This window comes from Stenella coeruleoalba (assembly GCF_951394435.1).
Source record: "Stenella coeruleoalba genome assembly, chromosome: 15".
NCBI lineage: Eukaryota > Metazoa > Chordata > Mammalia > Artiodactyla > Delphinidae > Stenella > Stenella coeruleoalba.
This window is the reverse complement of record NC_137161.1, coordinates 17,095,467-17,112,866: the sequence shown is the minus strand read 5'-3', so window position 1 is coordinate 17,112,866 and position 17,400 is coordinate 17,095,467. Positions and strand designations below refer to the sequence as shown.

The window sequence follows — 17,400 nt, the reverse complement described above, 5'->3', positions numbered from 1 at the left end:
CTGTACCCGGAACACCACCTCGGTGGGCGGTGCGTGCAGAAGCCCTGCGCACGGACAACACTGCAGTTCAAGCGGGTGACGGTGGCCTGCGTGCAGAAGCGCCGTGCACGACACTTCAGTTCAAGATGGCGGCAGTGGGCCGTGTGCAGAGATGCTGCACACGACACCTCAATTCAAGATGGCAGCGGCATGCCCTGAGCTGCACACGGATCTCAAGCCATGACCAGCACAGCTGCACCTGAGCCTCTAGAACTCCACGCCGCCCCCACTGACAAGAACCCTGTAAAACAGCGCCACCACTGGCCTTCTGGGGAGAACATGTGCGCTAGAGCATGAGCTCAACACTTCTCCGTTCTTTGATCAAAGAAGAAAACTTTCCCCCGCTTCCGAATGAACTCAGTCTCGTTCTACTGGCTCCAGTGACACCAGGGAGAAGGACCCTTGTTGGGGCCCAACTCAAAAGGGTCAGTAACACGTTCATGCGTCACTGGGGCTGGAAGCCTAGAAACCATCTTCCTGTTAATTGTGGTAAAAACATTTCAATTTCAGCATCTTAATCATTTTTAAGTGTACAGTTCAGGAATGTTAACTACATGCACATCGTGGTACAACAGACCTCCAGAACTTTGTCATCTTGCAAACCTGAAACTCTGTACCCATGGAACAAAACTCCCCACTTCCCCTTCCCTGGCTTATTTCACTTAGGAGAATGTCCTCAAGGTTCACCTATGTTGTAGCATGTAGCAAGATTTCCTTCTTTTAAGGCTGAATAATATTCCCCTGTATGTAGAGAGGGTGTTTTCCTTATCCATTCATCCGGTGATGGACATCTGAGTTGCTTCCACTTCTTGGCTACTAGGAATAATGCTGCAGTGCGCATAAATGTGCAAATACCAAATCAAGATCCCGCTTTCTGTTCTTTTGGATATATACTCAGAGGTGGGATTGCAGAATCATGTAGTAATATATTTTGAATTTTTAATGGAAACTTCATACTGTCCCATCCACAGTGCACAAGAGTTCTAATTTCTCCAAATCCTCACCAACACTTGTTATTTTTTGTTTTTTTTAATATAATTGTCAATCTTATTACTAATTTGGCCATCCTAATGCATGTGAGGTGATATCTCATTGTGGTTTTCATTGGCATTTCTCTAATGATTAGTGATGCTGGACATCTTTTTATATGTCTGTTGGCCATCTATACCTTCTTTGCAGAAGTGTCTATTCAAGCCCTTTGCACATTTTTCAATCGTTATTTGTGTTTCTTTTTTTACTGTTGGGTTGTAAGAGTTCTGCACCTGTTCTGGATATTAGCCCTTCAGTACACATAAGATTTGTAAATACCTTCTCCCATCCATAGGTCATCTTTTCACTCTGCTGCTTGTTTCCTTTGATTTACAGATGTTTTTAAGTTTGATGTAGTCCCGTTTGTCTGTTTTTCCTTTTGTTATCTCTGCTTTTGGTGTTACATCCAAAACTCACTGCCAAGCCCAATGTTATGAAGCTTTCCTCTTATGTTTTCTTCTAGGAGTTTCATTGTTTCAGTCTTACATTTAGGTATTTAATCCACTTCAAGTTAATTTTTGAGTATGGTATGGTGTAAGATAAGAGACCAACTTCATTATCTGGCATGCCGATATCTAGTTTTCCCAGCACAAACTGCTGACAATACTGTCCTTTCTCAATTGTGTGATCTTGGCACCTTCTTGTTGAAGATCATTTGACCATATATGTGAGGGTTTCCCAAGGTTTTATGAGACTATCTGGAGGTCTTATAATACCCAATATTAAACACCTTCCTGATTGAAATACCTACGGTGGTTTCTATTTTCCCACTTAAACCCCAACTAATAGACTCATCATGCTTGTATGTTTTAGCAGCTAGAGTTTAGAAGCCTCTTTCCACCTATAAATCTGTTTTAACCTTGGAAACTCTCAAGAGTCTTAACAAAGGACATAGGATACTTTTGCTTGTCTGTTAACTTTTACAAGTCGCTTTACTGATAACAAGTAATGATCTAAATTCTGAGAAAGTGCAACTTGAGTTTCTTAATGATGAACACTTAGGTAAGAAAGCAATTTTAAAAGATTTGGAAAGTTTGAGGAAGGTTTTAAAAACACTTTGTTTGAATAACTGTTGCTTTCCAAAGCTGAAGAGTAATGTGACAGCGCAGAGCAAGGGGAAGACTAGATGGATTAAGAAGGGAGTGTGGGAGGAATGGGAGGTCTTTTTTAGGGAAAAAAAGGGAAATTTCTGTCAATGACCAAAATGTCTCACTAATCAGCAACTGTAGGAAAATTAAATCTGAAGATGTACCCATGATATTAAGGGGGCATGGAGTCAATCACTACAGCTCCGTGGGGCTGTCTGAGAACAGAGTAAGTACCATGAGGTCATCTGGGAGATTCATCTTCCTGGGCCCCATCTCCACACACTCATGAAGACAAATTCCCTGTCCAGGAATCAGAAGCAGCTTCCATGACTGACAGATAGGCAGACTGGGGGTGGGATGGGGGGGGGGGGGCTAGGACCACAGGATTTTTCACAGATGTTCTGTTTTGTAAATGCATCGCTTAATTCCCACATTTAAAAACGTCTCCTTTTCTTCTTGAGTCGTAAGTTACAAATCAAAGAATGCTAGAGTCAGGGGAAATCACTCCTCATTTTAGAGATAAGGTAAATAAGGTCCAGGAAAGGATGGTGTTTAGCCTGAGGTCACAGAGCATGTTAATGGTAAAGCTAGAACCAAAACTCAGGATTCCTTACTTTTAGACCTATGTCACAGAAAAGGATGCAGGGGGCACAAAGACACTGGCCTCCTCAAAGTCTCAGGTTAGTGCAGACCTGGAACAGGGGCTCAGAGACACCCCCCTCCCCATGCACAGAGGGCCAGGCTAACCAAAAGGCCTATTCCCAGCCCCACCCTTTCCTGGTAGGGAAATGCAAAGAAAACAAAGGGAGAACAGCACCGCAGGGGCCTGAGGGACGCTCCAGCCTACTTCTCAGTCAGGAAACCGAGGTTCAGAGGGTCAAGTCAGCACAGCAAGGCAGAGACAAAAGTCCCATGTCAGTCTGACAAAAGGTGGCCAGTCTGGGAGACATCAGTGTGAGCCACTGGTGGGCTGCTCTGTTCAATTCCCTCTCTGTCATTTACTACCTCTGTGACTAAGGTCAAGTTACTTAATCTCTCGGCTTCCCCATCTGCAAAATATGAAACAAAACTGTACCTACCATACACAAAGGTAAACTCAAAATGGATTAAAGACCTAAATGTAAGGCCGGACACTATAAAACTCCTAGAGGAAAACATATGCAAAACACTCTTTGACATAAATCACAGCAAGATCTTTTTTGATCTAAGTTCTAGAGTAATGAAAATAAAAGCAAAAATAAACAAATGGGATCTAATTAAATGTAAAATCTTTTGCACAGCAAAGGAAACCATACAGAAAACAAAAAGACAACCCTCAGAATGGGAGGATGTATTTGCAAACAAAGCAACCGACAAGGGATTAATCTCAGAAATAAACAAATAGCTCACGCAGCTCAATGTTAAAAAGAAACAAATAACCCAACCCAAAAACGGGTGGAAGATCTAAATACACATTTCTCCAAAGAAGACATGCAGACGGTTAAGAAGCACATGAAAATATGCTCGACATCACTAATTATTAGAGAAATGCAAATCAAAACTACAATGAGGTATCACCTCACACCAGTTAGAATAGGCATGATCAGAAAATCTACAAACAATAAATGCTAGAGAGGATGTGGAGAAAAGGGAACCCTCTTGCACTGTTGGTGGGAATGTAAACTGATACAGCCACTATGGAGAACAGTAAAGAGGTTCCTTAAAAAACTAAAAATAGAACTACCATATGACCCAGCAATCCCACTCCTGGGCATATACCCTGAGAAAACCATAATCCAAAAAGATACATGCACCCCAATGTTCACAGCAGCACTATTTACAATAGCCAGGACATGGAAGCAACCTAAATGTCTATCAACAGAGGAATGGATAAAGAAGATGTGGTACACATATACAATGGAATATTACTCAGCCATAAAAAGAAACAAAATTGATTTATTTGTAGTGAGGTGGATGGACCTAGAGTCTATCACACAGAGTGAAGTAAATCAGAAAGAGAAAAACAACCATATGCTAACACATATATATGGAATCTAAAAAAATAAAAATAAAAATGGTTCTGAAGAACCTAGGGGCAAGACAGGAATAAAGACACAGACGTAGAGAATGGATTTGAGGACACGGGGAGGGGGAAGGATAAACTGGGACGAAGTGAGAGAGTGGCATGGACTTATATATACTACCAAATGTAAAATAGATAGCTAGTGGGAAGCAGCCGCATAGCACAGGGAGATCAGCTTGGTGCTTTGTGACCACCTAGAGGGGTAGGATAGGGAGGGTGGATAGGGAGGGTGGGAGGTATACGCAAGAGGGAGGGGATATGGGGATACATGTATATGTATAACTGATTCACTTTGTTATCAAGCAGAAACTAACACACCATTGTAAAGCAATTATACTCCAATAAAGATGTACATATATACAATGGAATATTACTCAGCCGTAAAGGAACAAAATAATACCATTTGCAGCAACATGGATGGAGCTAGAGGCTGTCATACTGAATGAAGTAAGTCAGACACAGAAAGACAAATATCATATGATACCACTTATATGTGGAATCTAAAAAAAAAGAGTACAAATGAACTTACTTACAAAACAGAAGTAGAGTCACGGATGTAGAATACAAACTTATGGTCACCAGGGGATGGGGGGGAGGAATCAACTGGGAGATTGGGGCCGACATATACACACTACTATCTATAGAATAGATAACTAATAAGAGCCTACAGTATAGCACAGGGAGCTTCACTCAATACTCTGTAGTGGCCTGTACGGGAAAAGAGTCTTAAAAAAAAAAAGAGTGGACATATGAATATGTATAACTGATTCACTTTGCTGTATACCTGAAACTAACACAACACTGTAAATCAACTATACTCCAATAAAATTTTTTTAATTTAAAAATTTTTTAAAAAATAAAGTCAAATAAAAGCAAAACAAAAACTGTAGCTATACGACATAGGGTTGACATAAACGATGATGGAGAAAAGACATTTAAAATGCCTGGCATGTAATAAGTGCTTGATAAATGCTAGCTGTTATTATTATCAAAAGAGACATCCCTGTGGAGTACAGTTGGCCCAATAAAAATCTGATAATCTGGGGCAGCACTGGACAACAGAAATATAATGTGAGCCACGTATGTAATTTTAAACTTTTGAGTAGCCACATTAAAAAGTAAAGGAAATGGATTAAATTAATTTAACAATTTATTTTATCTAACCCAGCATATCTAAAATATACCGTTTCAACATGCAGCTGAAATTTTATATAAAAATTTTATATAAAATTATATAAAAATTATAATTGAGATTTAAATATTTTTTTCCTACTAAGTTTTTTTTTTTTTTTTTTTTGCGGTACGCGGGCCTTTCACTGCTGTGGCCTCTCCCGTTGCGGAGCACAGGCTCTGGACGCGCAGGCTCAGCGGCCATGGCTCATGGGCCCAGCCGCTCCGCGGCATGTGGGATCTTCCCGGACCGGGGCACGAACCCGCGTCCCCTGCATCGGCAGGCGGACTCTCAACCACTGCGCCACCAGGGAAGCCCCATACTAAGTTTTTGAAATATGGTGTGTATTTGACACATAAAGGACCAAGTGCTCCTTTCAAGTGCTCAGCAGCCACGTGTGGCTGGTGGCCGTTGTACTGGACACTGCAGGTCTAGGACACTCCCAAATAGGACTATGATGTATTATTGGGTTTTCCAGATTACTGGACCTTATTTCATGGAGTCACACAGCCATCTTATTTCACCAAATTACCCCCCAAAACCACTGTGTTTATATTAAACTATAATTTCCTTTTCTTATCAAATCTCTCATAATATATATCTACAATTCAAATTATATACTATCATATTCCAAGCATAAAGAAAGACTGTTTCCTCATTAAAGACAAGGCAATCCACATATTCCAAAACAAGGTGTTCACTTAAAGGAGCCCCAGCCCCTGGAGCAGCTGCGCAGTCACATAAACAAACCAAGAAAACATCACGCACTGCTCCAGGCTGGCATCACCATGACCTTCCTCTCAGGCTGGCCCGGGAGTGGCTGAGGGAGAAGCAGCAGAAGACTGAGGATGCACCAGGGGAGTCAGCTTTGTGGTCCAGTGAGATGTCTCTGATGCCCGAGGCATCCGTGATGTTCCCTTGTGACAAACCACGCAGAACCACACGCAGGCTTGTCATGTCTGCGTTTAGGTGGACCCTGATGGGCTCAGTCGACTCAACCAGCCAGTAGGACAGTCAACCCTCAGTGACTAGACATAGGGCACCCCCCCTCACTCTCCCAGTGAGAAGACCCCACAAAAAAGTTTTCAGGCAACTTCCATATACACAATTTCCCACATGTAAATGAATTAGTCAAATGGTATCTAAATTAGTACTATGAGAGCTAAGATATGATTTCATTACACCTCCGTATTTAAAATCACGTTTCATAAGATAATATATTACCTTACAAATAGGTCGTGGTTCAGAGCCCAGACTCTGAAACCAAGTGCCTGGATTCAAATCTCAGCTCCTGGGCTTCCCTGGTGGCGCGGTGTTTGAGAGTCCGCCTGCCAATGCAGGGGACACGGGTTCGTGCGCAGGTCCGGGAAGATCCCACGTGCCGCGGAGCGGCTGGGCCCATGAGCCATGGCCGCTGAGCCTGCGCGTCCGGAGCCTGTGCTCTGCAACGGGAGAGGCCGCAGCAGTGCGAGGCGCGCGTACCGCAAAAAAAAAAAAAAAAAAAAAGCGGGGGGGGGGAGGGAATCTCAGCTCCTCTTTTTACTACTAGGTTTTGGGTATTTCCTCAACATTGTGGGCCTCAGTTTCCTCATGTGTAAAACATGGGTAAGCACAGTACCCAGCTCGCAGTGCCGCTGAAGTATGAAATGAGTTAAAAACACATAAAGCCCTTAGAACATCATCCACTTAGTGGAATACATGGGTTCGTTAAAAAACAGCGGTTTGTCACCAGCTCATCCCACTTCTCCACACATGGTTCTCGCCAGCCTCATTCCCTTCTCCGTTACAGAACGCCCTTTTCTGCCTGACCTCCGAGACCCCTGCAGATCTCATGGTTGGGGGGTATCCTCCACACCGCCACAGCAGCCTCCCCCTACTGCCGCAGACTCTCCCCCCCCCCACCCCGCTCTTGCGATAATCCTTTCAAATAAAATCTCTCCTTACATAAGCCTGGAGACATTTGTTAATTTGACACCTGTTATCTAAAAGTACTAAAAGTACGTGTGTTTCATAAACGAGTTAATGTATAGCATCGGGAACTATGTTCAATATCTTGTAATCACCTATAATGCAATAGAATCTGAAATAATATACATGTATAACTGAATCACTTTGCTCTACGCCAGAAAGTAACACAATATTGTAGATCAACTATACTTCCATTTTTTTTAAAGTACGTGTTCCTCTGTACCTGGTAAACTAAAACAACCGAAATAACACAAAATTTTGCTCCAAAAAGTAGTGGTTTCTTATCCATTCCCATATATTATAGAAACTTTTATTCAAACTCGTCACATGTGCCATTGACATCTGGGTTTGTCATCAGAGGAAGCACTTTTTTTTTTTTTAACATCTTTATTGGAGTATAATTGCTTTACAATGGTGTGTTCGTTTCCGCTGTATAACAAAGTGAATCAGCTATATGTATATATATATATCCCCAGATCCCCTTCCTCTTGCGTCTTCCTCCCACCCTCCCTATCCCACCCCTCTAGGTGGCCACAAAGCACCAAGCTGATCTCCCTGTGCTATGCGGCTGCTTCCCACTAGCTATCTATGTTACATTTGGTAGTGTATATATGTCAGTGCCACTCTCTCACTTCATCCCAGCTTCCCTTGCCCCTCCCCACCTGCGTCTTTATTCCTGTCCTGGCCCTAGGTTCATGAGAACCTTTTTTTTTTTTTTAGATTCCATATATGCGTGTTAGCATACTGTATCCGTTTTTCTCTTTCTGACTTACTTCACTCTGTATGACAGACTCTAGGTCCATCCACCTCACACCCTGTTCAGCCCGATCTCATCTGATCTCGGAAGCTAAGCAGGGTCAGGCCTGGTTAGTACTTGGATGGGAGGAAACACATTTTAAGTTGAATGGCGTGGGTCTATATCACGTTAATTCATTTACACCATTTGGATTCAATACTTTTTGAATCCAGGGGTGATGTCACAGAAAACTGAATGTCAAGGCAAGCATCTATGTGGGTATAGAAGAGATGTGTTTTCCCATTTATCTGATCACTGCAAAGGCCCCTTGTGGCTTCTCCAAGCCATCCTTAGCACCCATCATTATTTGGCCATCTCCTCAAGAATAACACTACACTTGTCTTCAATTCTCTTGCCTTTTTTTCCTACCAATTCTGCTCATCCCTGTAAGCAGCCCAAACTAGCACTGACTGGGGTCACTGCAGGCTGATGCTGAGATGCTTTAGAAGAACTTTACTGAGAACTGTTTGGAGGCAGAGATCTTTCCTTTTACTTGAGCATTTGGGGTAGACTTTGGCTTTTATGTTTTGTTCTCCCATGGCCATTTCTTGGGTGTCAGTTCCATAAACCATGGGGCATCCATCCAGTGGGATACCATGCAGCCCTGGAAGGTGAAAGCTAGATCTGAACACAGTGGTCTGAAAAGTGACCGATGACCCAGCTGTCTGGGAACCACGATCCTCCTCGTGACCTGCATTCTAAGGAGGCACCAGAGTAAGGTGATTGCAGGAACCACAAAGTTGGAAGCCACACTGCCTACAGGCAAACCCTGGCTTCATCATAAGCTAACTATGAACTTGGGCAAGTCCTTCAAGTTTTGTGTGCCTCCAGTTCCCTAATTTGTAAAATGCAGATCATAAGATCTACATCAGAGGAGTATGACAAGGATTAAATAAGCTACTATATTTAAAGTGTTTAGGAGAGTACCTGCCACACAGTAAGTACTATATAAATATCTCTTTCCTACCATTATTGTTACTATTACCGCATACATATATGCTCTCTGACTCCCTCCCTCCCTCCTTTCTTTTCTCCTTCCCCTCCCCCTCCCTGGCTCCCTCTCCCTTTCTCTCTCTCTCTCCCTCCCCCCACCCCAATACACATCAATTTGTCCATAGTGATATTCTAAGAGAACAAAGATGGGGGTGGAGGGCTTCCCTGATGGCGCAGTGGTTGAGAGTCCGCCTGCCGATGCAGGGGACATGGGTTCGTGCGCCGGCCCGTGAGCCATGGCCGCTGAGCCTGCGCGTCCGGAGCCTGTGCTCCACAACGGGAGAGGCCACAACAGTGAGAGGCCCGCGTACCGCAAAAAAAAAAAAAAAAAAAAAAAAGATGGGGGTGGAAAGAATTAATTTATATGCGCAAACTCAGCATTTCTTTAAGAATGAATATATAATATTTTATCACTAAAGGGGAAAAAAAATGTATTGATCCCACAGTGACTAAATGGGAACATAAGAGCTTATAGCTTTAAGCCAATCAATACCATCAGGAGTGATTAAGGACACTTAGGGGCCTATGCTTCCAGATCATTTTAATGTAAGCACAACATTAAAGAAACAGTAGGTCAGATTTTGGATGAGTCACATTTTTCTACTGGAGAGCCTCTTACATGGGTTATAAGTCAATCTACACATCTGTGAGAGTAGATCAGGCCCCAGAGTGAAGAAGAGGTAATCCCTAGGGTCCCTTTATTTTCCCCAAGAATCAACTCTAGATCAGAAGAGCCCTGACCAGCCAGTCCCCAGCCTCGTCAAGCTGAAGGGAGGCACTCAGGATGTGAGAGCCACAGATGCCCCGTGTCCCGTGAAAATGCCAAAGAAAGAAGCCGCCTCTCCGGGTTCTCCCCCATTTCCAGACATCATTTCTCTCTTGACTTTCCTAATACTAATAATCCTAATGGCAATTTAGTCCATATACGGACCAACTGCCCTGTTCTAAGCCCCATGCAGGGCCCAAGGAATTCAGCAATGAGAGGCGGCCCATGCCCTCAAGTGGCTCACAGCCTCAGTGATGAATCAGAGAAAACGTGTCATAAACTCAGCCACAGAAGCACAGAGCAGTCAGGGAAAGCCCCCTGGAGGAGGTGACATCCTCTATCAATAAAAAGAAGGGGAACAGGAGGTACCCTCGAGCCACAGGCATGATGGGGTGGCCTTCAGGGTTTGTGGTTGAAAACAAGAAAAAACTATGACGATCTGTCTCAAAAGTAGGAATGTTCTGGAAGAATACTGGGAAACTCATCATGAAGAGAGAGCTGGAGGACAGCTTGAAAAAGAACAGAAACTAAGGTAGTTCCGGGGGACCAAGAAACAGGCAGTTGAGTAACCTCTTTTAGGACAACCTCTTGTGGTACAGATGCCACCCCTCCACTGGACACACCTGCTACACAAGCCTCTGGCTGCTGACTCACCCCCCACCCCCAGATGAGAAGTCCTGGGCAGGAGGGTCTAACTGGCTGGGTCCAGGTCACATGTCCAGCCACGCCCAGGCTGCTGGGGGTGGTAAGTATCTGGCAATTTCACATGGCGGCAAGCCCCACACTCCACCAAGATTCCACACAATGAGAGAGTCCCCAAATCAAGAAGCAGGGTTGGAGGCAGGACTCCCAAAACAAAAGCATGAAGGTTTCTCTCCTGTGATTATGTAGAAGGGGAAAAGTAAGAGGAGAGGGCAGGAGAGGGGGCTGAGGCTGGAGATAGATGCTGGCGTCATATCAGGAGAATGTTCAATTATTAATAAGAGCAGGTCATTTAACAAGCATTCACCGCTACCTCTTACATCCCAGGCACTGGAGTTACGTGCAGATAAGATGGGGCCCCAGCCTGTAAGGAGAACCGAAGTAGCTCAGCACACAGACTGTGAAGAGGCTGGCTTCTCTTCTAGTTGGCACTGGAGAGCCCATCCTGCTTTGTACAGCTGACGTCCACCTTGCCTGGTCAGCGCTTGGACTGCTCTGATTGATTACTATTTAGAACATAACTCCTGCTCATCCCCAGAAGGTCTCCGTCCACTGTGCTAAGAGCCATAACGCAGTGCACTCAGGGGACCATCACCAGTTCCTGACTTGTGTTTAGGGCTTCAGAATTCACAAAGCGTTTTCCCAATATTGACTCACGGGTAAATTTCCAGGATTCCATGTTTGACATGTGAATGATATTCTTCTTCCAGATCTCAAAAATAAACATAACCACTCTGTGTTCGGTACACAAGGGAGTACAGAACTACAGAAAAATATGTAAAGCAAATTTGGTAACTTCTGTTGGAGAGGAGCACAGAGATCTATGTAAAAGAACAGTCACTGCAATGCGACCGAGGGCTCAGTGGAAGGAACTTAAACATGCAACAACGTGGTGGTTAAACAAACCATAGAACAGTCACTGGAATGGAAAACTATGAAGCCTTTGCAAAGCATGCTTTTGAGGAATACATAATGCCATGGGAAAATTCTTAAAAATAGCACTAAATAGAAAAATAGATATTTATGTAAGTTCGTGTGCACATATGACTTTTGTTCTTCATAGCAATCCCTACGTGCACATTCTCTACAATGAATATGCATTATTTTTGCCATCGTAAATCATGACTGTAAGAAATAACTTTAAAAGATGTTTAGTTGACGGCAGCACCACGTATACAATATATATTTCTCTAGCCTGGGGGTTGAAGCCTGGCTCCTTTCATATGTAATTTCTCTCTCTCTGGGGCTTGGTTTTCTCAAAAATAAAGAGGAGACAGTATCTCTGAACTTACGGGATGGTGGCACGTTAGATGAAATGTGTAGGAAAATGCCTAACCCCATTCTTGGTTAGAGTGATCACACAGTAAATGCCAGCTCTCTTAAAAGAAAGCGAAAGCTCCACTACTGACAGCACGCGGGTGTGAGTTCTAATGTAGAAAAGGTGACGGGGTCAGGGTACTGATGTGTCATTGACCCAGGAATCGTTTCCCAGGGCTGCCGTGACAAATTACCACAAACTGGGTGGCTTAAGACAACAGAAACTTGTTCTTTCACAGTTCTGGAGTCCAGGAGTCTGAAACCAAAGTGTTGGCAGGGAATTACACCCCCGCAAAGGCTCTAGGAAGGATCCTCCTTGCCTCTTCTGGTTTCTGGCGTCTGCTGGCAATCCTTGGCTTTTCTTGGCATGTAAACGCATCGCTCCGATCTCTGCCTCTGGCTTCACATGGTTCTTTTCCCCTGTGTGTCTGTGTGTCGCTTCTCCGCCACCAGTAACACCCTATGAGGGCTCGAGATAACCAGCCTGACCTCGTCTTTGCCCGATTATATCAGCAAAGACCCTATTTCCAAATACAATCATATTCACAGGTGCCAAGACCAGGACCTTCACTTATCTCTTTGCAGGACAAATTTCAACCCATAACAGACCCCAACCTTCTCTCTATACATATCAGCAGTTAGAGCAAAGCAGAAACACGCGGCCGAGGGGCCAGTGGCGTGAAGGAAAAGCCAGCACCGTTCTGGATCTGTGCCTGCTTCCACGGCAGGCTGATGGGTGGAAATATTCCCGTCTGTACGTGTATATGTTTACTCTGGATTTTTCCCAACACCTGCCCTTTCCAATCAGGTGACTAACTGGGCTCTTTGTATTTCTCTGCTCTAGAGATCTGTACAGGATGGAGAGAAGAAGCTGCTTGAAGTCAAGGGTTCCTTCTTCCTTTCTTTGTTTTTTTTCTTTTTTTTTTTAAAGGTCTAAACTTACTAAACAGATGATACTGTGAGTCCCAGAAGGGCTGGCCTAACATGGGTGTGGTTTTGAAGGCTAGGAAGGAGAGGGGAGAAGTTCCTACACTGGGAAGAGGAAAGGAATGGATTTGTTTGACCCAAACTGCTGGATGATGGTACTCGCGGAGGGAACAGACCCCAAAAGGGATGCTGGGTGATGCACCTGGGCTGGCTCAACTCAGGAGAAGGGCTCCAAGCCTCGGGAAGAAGAAGAAGAATTATTAGCCCCAAAGGGACCACAAGGAATGTGACAGAGGGCTTCTCAGAGGAAACCACAATGACCTGCTTAAGTCCCAGGACGTCAGTAAAGCCCTAGGGAAAGGGGAGGCCCAATAAAGGCTACGATGTAATGGCTCACGCCCTGGAGGCTCAGGGTTGATGTAAATGCCTCAGTTCTTGTGCACTTGGGTTTGCAGCTTGAGGTTCAGTCTGACACTTAATGTCCTACAAGCACCAGAAGGAAAAAGAGAAGTAAACGTCCCAGCCCCACTTCCTCTGGCTTCGATCCCTCTAAAAGAACACTGACAGCACTTCCATCTCCCCTCAGCACCCCCACTGACCCTCCTGCTGGGCCCTGGGCTGGACCTCAGGGTGGGCATGTGGACACTCATGCCAAGGTTGGAGAAGGCAGAGCTGAGAACCATTGGCAGCTCCAGTTAGTTCCCTGGGCGAGATGGAGGCTTAGGGAGAGGGTCTGTGGGCGCAGTAACCCCCATCCTCTGCGACAGCCCCAGTAAAGATGAGGTGGGGGCAAAACCAGGGCTGAAGCCTGGAATGCTAGCCTGAGGGCTCTTCCCATGGAGAGGGATGAGGAAAAAGAGTGGGATGAGGGGCTGTGTCTAGCACTGAATTAACAGACTCAAGATGGAAGAGGTGTTCTCCCTCGAGGTAGCAATGTATCCTGGGTATGAAAAAGGGGCAAGGTTCCAAGGTGGACTTAGACTTACAGTCCCAGAGACTGTAAGAACCAGGAAAGAACTTAAGAGAACCAGCACTGATGAAGCCCTACTATGTGCAGACACGTCACACTCACACAGGCATCAGCACATTTAACTCTCACAGTGGTTCCCACACTAATGATGAAGAAACTGAGGCAGAGGGATTAACGCCCAGGGTCAGTCAGCTATGGTGCAGGATTGGAATAAGCTGGCCTGTAACAAGTCGATGACAAGGACTTTGAAAGCAAAGAACAGGACGCTATGAGTGAGAACATCGAGGGAGTCTTTCATTAGACAGAACAGTGAGGCACATCTCCCTGAGAAGGAGTGATGCTGAGACCTGACAAAACCAGGCAACTGAAGAGTAGAGAAAACGACTGCAGCGAGAGGGTACGGCACGTGCAAAGGTCCTGAGCCAGGAAAGACTCGGACATGCCCAGGGAACTGAAACATGACCAGTGTGTCTGGAACATTTTGAGAGAGGAGAAAAGGGGCTCAGAGAAGACACCAGATCATGCAGGACCTTGCAGGCCGTGGTGAGGAGTTTAGGGTTCATCCTTTGGACCAGCAGAAGTGCCCAAAGGGCAGAGGCTGACTGACCCAGAGCCTAGCACTGAGCCTGACACATGGGAGGGGCTCAGTGAAAGGTTGTGGGACATATGAATACATAGAGCCACACTAGATTTCCAAAAGGATGGAAACTGCTGGCTTTACAGAAGGAAGAGGAAGATTTCTGCCTTTGCCCATGAGAAGAACAAACAATTTCACCTAATCCAAATTCACTTTCATGGCTCTCTGCCTAAGAAGCACACGGAGCTGCTGCGACCCACAGGTGCATCACAACAGAATAACTTCAGTAATCATCATCAAATGCCTCTATTTAGAAAAGCTCAGAAGATTGTATTAGTACACTCCAATATTTATGAAATGCCACTGTGCCATAATAAGGGTCTGAGAAAATTAAGATTAGGAGCAAGGGTTGCTCCTTCCAAGAGCGAAAGTGGCATGGTGGGAAAAGCAGCAATGTCACGTGGCTGCCGGGAACCTTGGTTTTCTGATCTGTAAAATGGAAGGATGGTAGCAAAGATTTAAAATGTGCTCTAATAAAGGGCCCAAAGGCATTTAATAACATTTATCAGACATTTCTTCATTAAAGAAACACTTGATAAAGACTATTTGCCCATTCATCCATGCATCCATCCAACAAAATGGTATCTCGTACATACTGTGTGTGACGCACTGAACGAAGCAGTAAAGATAGTCCAGGAACAAGACTGTCGTGGTCCTTGTTCCCACAGAACTTCTCATCTGGCGATACAGTGTACACTGAACAAGTAACATCAGTGATGCGTGTTCCTGAGGAAAAGAGCAGGGTGTCATGGGGGACATTTACAGAGAGAGCAGACCCAGACTGGAGGATCTGGGGAGCACCGGCCTAAGGAAGAGATGCAAGAGCTGAGATACGAAGGGGAAGTACAAGAGAACGGGGTGGAGGTGAAAGTTCTACGGAGAGTGCCAGTCTCGCGTGAGTTCCTGAGGCAGGAAAGGGTCTGGAGCATTCTGGCAACTGAGACAAGCCAGTGTGAAGTGAACACGGGGGGAACTGGGATGTGGGGGGCTGGACCCCTCGGAGGCTACAGCAGGGCACTGGTCTCCTCTCTCAGAGCCAGAGGAAAGCCTCCAAAAGATTCTAGGCAGAAGCTGGGAGAGAGAACGATAATGATAATGAGAGGGAGAGATAATGTCAACGGTCCTACGTTCTAGAACAATCTCTGGCTTCTGTGCAGAGTGGGTAAAAGTCAGAAGAGGAAGCCGAGAAGTCTGCGTGAAAGGCTTCCAGTGACCCAGGCGAGAGGAGACGGCGCGTGGCACCGGGGCAGCGGCGGCAGAGATAGAGAGGCGTGAGCAGACCTGCGATGGGCTCAGGAGGTAAAGGGGCAGGACGGAGTGATTGACAAGGAGAGGGGAGAGGGGAGAGGTCAGAGAGAAGCGTGACCCCTGGGTTTCTGAATCAGCACGAGTGAGGAAGTGGCCTTTTGAGACAAGGAGCATTAGAGCTTGAGTAGATGGAGATGAATCAGGACTTCAGTTTGGGAGATGTTGAGTTTGGAGAGTCTGCATGACCCCACAGGGCATCCAGTGGGCTAAAGATGAGCCGAAAGAGCCTATGTGTGCGTGCAAATACACACACACCACGCACACACACACGCCACGCATACACATGCACTAGAAGATCTGAAGTTATTTGGCCAACATCAAAGCTGGCCACACAGAGAACAGCAGATGCGGTAGGTAGCCTTCAGCAGAGGTGCACTGCACGCCTGGGGTTTCCAATGGAAAAAGTGATTCTATCACGTAAACCAAGACATTTTTGAAAGTAAAGTCAGCATTTTAAAAGAACTACGATGGGACAACAGGCATAGAGGTTGTCCCATGGTCACCTTACTAATGGGCACGTGTAGCTGTTGATGACTCTGCGCACTCACGTCAAGCAAGATCCCACCAGATCTCAATTTCGTACCATGTCGCAGCTTTACGGTACCTGGGGCTGTGTCTATACTCGGGAGAAACGTACACAAACAACGGATGCCCTTAATAGGAACTAGATAGAGCCATCCAGTAGCCTCCTGCTTTGGGGCCAAACTCAGAGTCAATAAGGTCACACGGGCCACACCCTCACCTAGACATCTCTGAGCATCTCTCTCCAGCTTAATGACATCCTGGCAAAGCTGTGTCTCAGAGCAGCTGGGAGGACAAGGCATCCGGGCAGTGGGTTGTGTACAGGAGTTCCTAAGAGATGTCTGACGGCAACTGAAGTCATGGGGAGAGTTGAGGCCATCCGTGGTGTGATGGTTAATTTTGTGTGTCAACTTGACTGGGCTAAGGGATGCCCAAATAGCTGGTATTTATACCTGGCATTATTTCTGGGTGTGTCTATGAGGGTGTTTCCAGACTTGATTAGCGTTTGAACTGGAGAATTGAATAAAGCAAACAGTACTCCCCAATGTGGGTGGGCGTCATCCAATCCTCTGAAAGACCAAACAGAACAGAAAGGCACCTCCTCCAGGTGTATCTCCCCTAGAATACATTGGCTGTGACTCTCATAGGCCTACATCACGCAGGTATTCATCAGGAATGTATATTAGGCCTTCAGTCCCACTGGTGAAGGATAAACTTGGCATTCAGAATGTCGGGACAAAAACTTTATGAGTAATATTTGGACTGTAGCGGTTCCCTTACATATATACAAGCTATGTCTGTGTGGCCCAGAAGGAAAACAGTGACCTCAAATTCTTGAGAAGCTTTCTTCCCCCCAAATCCCACTACTATCAGCCTCCCAGACAAAACTCAGTGATGCCCCACTGGTAGCTAAACCTTAGAATCTCAAAGCTAAAAGAAATCCTAAAATGTCCTGAATCCAGATGACATATGACTTCGTCCATATGCTTAAGAATTCACCCAGCCTTGGTCTGCATACCTCTGGGGATGGGGAACTTATTACCAACAAAGTTATCTACTGCCCTCCCCAACAGCTTGATCCAGAAGAAAGTTCTTCCCCATGAGT

At 45.3% G+C, this 17,400-nt stretch overlaps 1 protein-coding gene across 1 annotated transcript in view; it reads right to left on the bottom strand.

Annotated features, from left to right (window-relative positions):
- PTPRT (protein tyrosine phosphatase receptor type T) overlaps positions 1–17,400 on the bottom strand; it is a 1,078,581-nt gene that overhangs the window by 753,201 nt on the left and 307,980 nt on the right.